At 30.5% G+C, this 6,427-nt stretch overlaps 1 protein-coding gene across 1 annotated transcript in view; it reads left to right on the top strand.

Moving 5' to 3' along the window:
• The window catches only part of LOC107847888 (mannosyl-oligosaccharide glucosidase GCS1), an 11,603-nt gene extending 8,814 nt beyond the window's left edge, over window positions 1-2,789 (top strand). The window contains exon 6 of the mRNA XM_047398804.1: window positions 1,771-2,789. The gene's annotated coding sequence lies outside the window, so the exon portion shown is untranslated. The remainder of the gene's footprint in view (window positions 1-1,770) is intronic.
• Window positions 2,790-6,427: the final 3,638 nt, after the last annotated feature.

Below are 6,427 nucleotides of genomic sequence, written 5' to 3'. Positions count from 1 at the left end.
AACGTAGCAACTACTAGATAACATTACAACAAATTTTTAAAAATTTGAATTCGTTAAACTTGCTAAATTTATCGTCTAGATTTATTTAATTTATGCATTTAATAGAGTTAAGCAAGGTGAGTTGTCATGTTCAAAAGTACACCCCTTATACGTGACTGGCACCTAGTACATTATACATACCAGATGAATTAGAATTTATTGCAAACCTAGCATTTATATAACAGAAAAGGGCCAAAATCGCCCCTTAATTATTCAAAATGGAGTAATAATATCTTTCATTAGATTTTTGGTTCAAAACTATCTCTATTAAATTTTTGGTTGAAAAATACTCCTCTCTAATGGAATGCCACAAAGCATGCCATGTGAAAAAAATTGCCACATGGCATGTTCACGTCAACGTTCACTTGGAAAGTCTGTCTTTTTATAAAGAGTTATACAAATCAGAAAATTAGTCTGGTAGTCTACTTTGACGTATTCAAAGCCCTAATGTTGTGCTTTGACGTAGCAAGTCATTCTAGTGAAGAGTTGTATTTGGAGTCTGTAATGGTTAGAAAAAATTGCCACATAGCATGTTCACGTGCGTTCACTTGGAAAGTCTATCTTTTTATAAGGGGATATACAAATCATTTTCGTCTGGTAGTCTACTTTGACATAATTCAAAGCCCTAATGTTGAGCTTTCGTCTAGTAGTCTACTTTGACATAATTCAAAGCCCTAATGATGAGGTTTGACGTAGCAAGTCATTCTAGTGAAGAGTTGTATCTGGAGTCTGTAATGGTTAGACTGGTGGATCGAACAGTTTCCTTGATTCATTTTGCTTAAAAAATATGAAATAATCCGCAAAACCATGTGTAGCTATCAATTTGATAAATTCTTGTCCCTAATTTTATTTGCTAGGGTCATAATTCATACTTTGTTTTAATTTGATAAATTCTTCTACCTAATTTTATTTACAGAGACTGTCCTAAGATATTTCAAAAACAATAAGGTAATAGGGCATTATGGGAATACCCATTTGTTATTGCTAGTGTCAATGTCACCTTTATGCTTATGTTAGTGGTATTTAAAAAGGTGATTTTTCATGTGGCCAGGCCATGTGGTAATTTTTTGTCCACATGGCACCACTTGGTGGTATTTCGTTAGAGAGAAATATTTTTGAGCCAAAAATTTGATTGGAGAGGGGGAAGATATTTTTGAGATAAATCTAATGAATGTATTTTTGCTTCATTTCGGATAGTTTAAAGATAGTTTTGATCCTTTTGTGTTTTTTTAGATAATAAGAGAAGATAAATATAAGTATATACAACATAAATTTCACTACTATAGAAGCTAATTACTCCGTCTCTCATAACTTTTTTTGATACATTGTCATCTAATTCCGATTTTTAAGAAAGAAAGCAGCATAAATCACTTGAATTTGGGAGTAAATCACGCTATAATGAGTTGCGGGAGATATGGAGTATCCCAAAACTAGCAAAACAGATTCAAAGTGCAAAGTAATTCAACTAGATCATCGATATTTTTAGCAAATTTTATCTCAATTTGTTTCTTCTCCAGAAATCATTTCAATTGTGTTTTTCCTTGTATCTGACTACCGCAATGACGAACATGTCAGTGTTGTTAATGAATTCAGGATTTTGGGCTTCAGATATCAAATACGAAGGTTATAAAATCAATTAAATTATGATAGAATAAAATGCGTCGTCAGAGATTTGATTATTGTCATAGCAATTGAATTGAATATTGATTGATCTAGAAAAATATACTTCAGATTCATTATTGAAGGAAATTCAACACGAATGAAGATTAGTAACGACATGGGAGTGAAGCTTTATACGGAGGTCAAGAAACATATATCTGATTTAATAATGTATTCACTATGCATACTACAACAGACAAAGAAGTATGCGAGATTATGTTTTGAGGCAAATACACGTGTAATTGTGTGTTTGGAAGATAGGGAAATGAATACCGTTGCATTATGTTATGAATTTAACCAAGTTTGAGGTCCTATTTGCAAAGATGTCAAATTACATTTGAGACTCCGGAAAAATGTTCATATATAGTAGAGGAATATAATCTATTTGGGCTCATGTTATGAAGTTTTCTTTTATTTTCTTAGCTAAAGGTTTAGCATTCTGGAATCTCCCTTTTCTATTTTACCTTTTGTTTCTACGATGAATTCTTATTTCGATGTATGTGACTATGGTTCTCCTTATCCAGAAAAGGGAGATTCCAGAATGTTAAAACTTTAGCTAAGAAAATAAAAGACAACTTCATAACATGAGCCTAAATAGATTATATTCCTCTACTATATATAGACATCTTTCCGGGGTCCCAAATGTAATTTGACATCTTTGCAAATAGGACCTCCATCTTAGATAAATTCATAACACATTAGCTGTTGTTGATAACGTTGAGACCATGTTATGATCGACATGGTTGTTGACCACATAATCACAAATTGCACCAACAAGGTAGTCAAGGAGAAGCCGTTGTATAAGGACAAATCAACTGTCGTACTCTATATTGGTCAAGTATTCCATCAATTTTAGATTTAATTTCAAAGCCGTGAGATTGGTTTGTTTATCTATGACTATTCAACTGTGAATTCATTCATGTATATGTAAGAAAAAAAAATTGAATTCATTTGTTGTGTGTTTTTGTATTTAGTTACATTGCTCTCTAGATAAGATTATATATATTTTGTACAATCTAGCTAGAGACATGAATATATCAACTAGCTATTAACTATTCCAAATTTATTTTAAAATGATCAAGTTATATACATTTTAAGTATTCAAGTTTATCAGGTGCTTAGAGGTTTAGGTAGGTACATAATTGTTTATATTAGTGAAAAAAACAATTTAAATATTCAAGATACATGAAAAATGTTCATTTCTTCTACATGGCTTTGCAGATATATTATTATATTTCCATAAATAAAGTAGGTCCATGTCAGATACGTTTGTAATAATAAGATATATTGTGCCTTGTTTTACCTTCCAAATACATCAGCTTCATGAAAGATACATTAGATTCATGATGACCCGATTAACATAGTGTGTATTTGTGCATCTATTACCTAAAGTGTGTATCTGAGCAGAGTAGTTGGATATTCTGGACATCGTGCTTTGCATGGTATACCCCAGGTTAGAGGTTTTCATGATGTACATAAATGTCCATTGAAGGATAGGGTGTTCACATAACGTCAGACTACAGTTGCTTTTGTAGGTGAAATTACTGATCTGAAATTTGAATCATAAAAAAATACACACTCCAAATGATATTATTGAAGATGTGAAATGTGATTTTGGTATGGACATAAATTATATGAAGCAATGTATATATGTATGTATGTGTGTGTGGGTATGTGTGTGTATATATATATATGTATACATACATACATACATGTATACATCTGTGTGTGTGTGTTGAATTCTATATATCTAATTTATACATTAGTATTTTTATATATCTAATTTATACATAAGGATGCATGAGTCACCAGAAAATGTAATCATGTATCTTTTTATAGCATGATATCAATTAATGAGAGAACTTGAGTATTACAGACTAGTAATCTTTGTGGGTGGAAGTTATTTGAAGAGATATTTTTTTGGCCAATACTTTGGATGGAGCAGGTATAAGGTGTAATAATATGTCTTTTGATATGTATCTTAGATATTATATTATCAGATACCTGTTCAAAAAAATTAAAAGTATATATATCTGGCATGTGTAACTAACTTTTAGTTTGTATACTGCAAACTAATATTAGTTTTCTTTAATTTTTCAGAATGTATATTATCAATTACATATGGGTAGTAAATACAAAATTTGATTCTTCATGAACATGATTTTTTCAACAGTTTAATGTGATTTCGATGAGCGTGAGAATATGTGAGTTCTCTCAGATTACAACAAAACCATAAATGAAGAATGTAAGTATAATGTATTCCACAGTACCCTATTAATCTTGCACGTGACACCTCTGAAAGAATGTATGTGCAGATTATATGAGGATAAAAAGTAGAATGTGCAAAGTATTCTATGTTATGAACAAGGCAAACAGTCAAGACAATTTTGATGTTTTTCTGGCTAATGTATATAAAGAGGATGATGATATGTGCTTTTGAAAATGCTTTACTTATTTTATATATATGTTATTGAGTATCTGACATAATATAGCTGACATAATGATATTTCTGATATATATATATATACACTTTCATCAGACAATGTATCTTTATTATCTATAAATTTTATACTCAATATATCTCATATAGTTAGCTAATTTAGAATTACTTCATGTTCAAATACATTTGTTCAGTCTATATACATTAGACTATATCCAAATATATTTTATATAATATGAATACATCAAAACGTGATCATGATACATATAAAGTTTCTTTACATATATTCAGTGTGCACGAGTTGGTTTGCTATGCATTATTTGGTTGATTAGTGATAAATTTTCAGGTTAAAGCTTCATCAAATTGCATTTACTCTATGTACGATGCTAAAAGATGTTACATTGTATATCTTGAAAGTAAGCCATGCAACTGTGAAGGTTCCAGCTTGATGAAATATATATATGATATGGAGTCATATTGTTTTGATCACTAAAAGTCAAAAATGTTGGTCAAAACATATAAACTTTCAATGTTTCGGATGCACAATAACAGAATTGACATGTACCACAAGATATCCTAGAAGAGCTGATGCTATCACCAAGATATAAAAGATAAATTAAAAGGCAAAAGAAAGGAAGGTACAAGGAAATGAGTGAAATATTTTCAACAAGCACAAATTATTTAAGGCAGTATGACATGAATGTCACAAATGACGTACATGTAACTTCTTTTCAAGGCAGAGGTAACCTTTTGTTGAAAGATGTCTAGCATAATTTGATTACTTTTGATTTATATGTTGTTTCTGTTTCTCGATAAAAGTTTAATAGACACATTATTAATTATGTTTGAATTTTAATATGATTTTGTGAAATAAGAATCATCTTGCCACGATTCAAATTCATCATAAGTGACACCCACACTAACTTTTTCATGGGAGAATCAACTAACCCAACCCATCAATCCAACACTTAGATAAAAATAGGCAAATAAATCAATCTCATTAGTAAATCAATATTTAACATCTCACAATGAAGACAAATGCGAAAATACGAAACATAATTAATCTCCTAGAACTTAAAAGTCATTGTACTAACACTTTAATAGTTGTAAAAAAGAACATGCAACCCGAAAATTAATGAAATGTCTAAGTCCGAATAATGGACCAAAAATATAAGTAAAGAATTCATGGCAACTCGAAAGATCCAATTCAACCTTGAGTACAAAAATAATCTAAATCACAAATGAGGTCTCGAAATATATGCTTTGTACTCAACAAAAAAAGACAACACACAAGAAATAATAGTGCGTCGATAGGTCATTGACCAATCTAAGATGAGAAATATGGACACATAACTAAAATGTAGTACAACAGGACAATCATAAATGCTATCACACAACTATATTTCAAGTTTATAACACTTAACATCGTAAACAATTACAACATGAAATTTAGACAACATGAGTCAACAAGGATCATAAGTCAAGTCAAACAATGACCACTAGTAAGGCTCCAAGTTAACACCCATGATGGAACAATCATATAATCATGTCCCAATTATATAAGTAACCGACAATACATAATTATGTCACAACTTGCATTTAATATGGACCACTCAAAGATCCAAAAGAACAGCAAGGCAAATTTCATGTATCTCAGTTTATATAAAGAAACCATCCTTAGCAATTAAGTACATAACTCAATTCACTCAAGGAACCAACATAATAATGAACACACTTAGTTTCGGTTCACTCAAGGAACCAATATAATCAAGAAAATACATAATCCCCAGTTCACTCAAGGAATCATCATACTGACCTATACCTTGTACATATATGCGAAGGGTCTTATGGTAGTCCACTAATTATGACCTATAGGGATGAGCTTTTGTCCAGGTACTAAAATCCTAGACATCTAGCGCATGCCAACCTTATATAAACCGCTTCCGTGGAGATGTACAAATACTAGTACATTCCACAATAATGGCAGATATTACTATAATAACAAACACTATGATAACATAAATAACACTTGTTAAAACTAACAGACTTTCATATAAGTTCATTGCATGTGATTAACACTTAAGATATCAAACGATCATTTACTTTTTTTGAATATGAATTGTACAAGCAATACTAAAGAATAGGAATCATGCACACATAACACACATTTAAATTCAATTAAGTTAAAACCATCACCTATGCCAATCTAAACCTGAAATACTCTATTAAATATGAGCTTTCCATTTTCTCTATTTGGTTGTGGTCTAAAAATAAGAATATAAAAAATAA

The sequence above is a fragment of the Capsicum annuum genome, chromosome 11 (assembly GCF_002878395.1).
Source record: "Capsicum annuum cultivar UCD-10X-F1 chromosome 11, UCD10Xv1.1, whole genome shotgun sequence".
In the NCBI taxonomy this organism is placed as follows: domain Eukaryota; kingdom Viridiplantae; phylum Streptophyta; class Magnoliopsida; order Solanales; family Solanaceae; genus Capsicum; species Capsicum annuum.
This window is presented reverse-complemented; position numbering and strand designations above follow the sequence as displayed.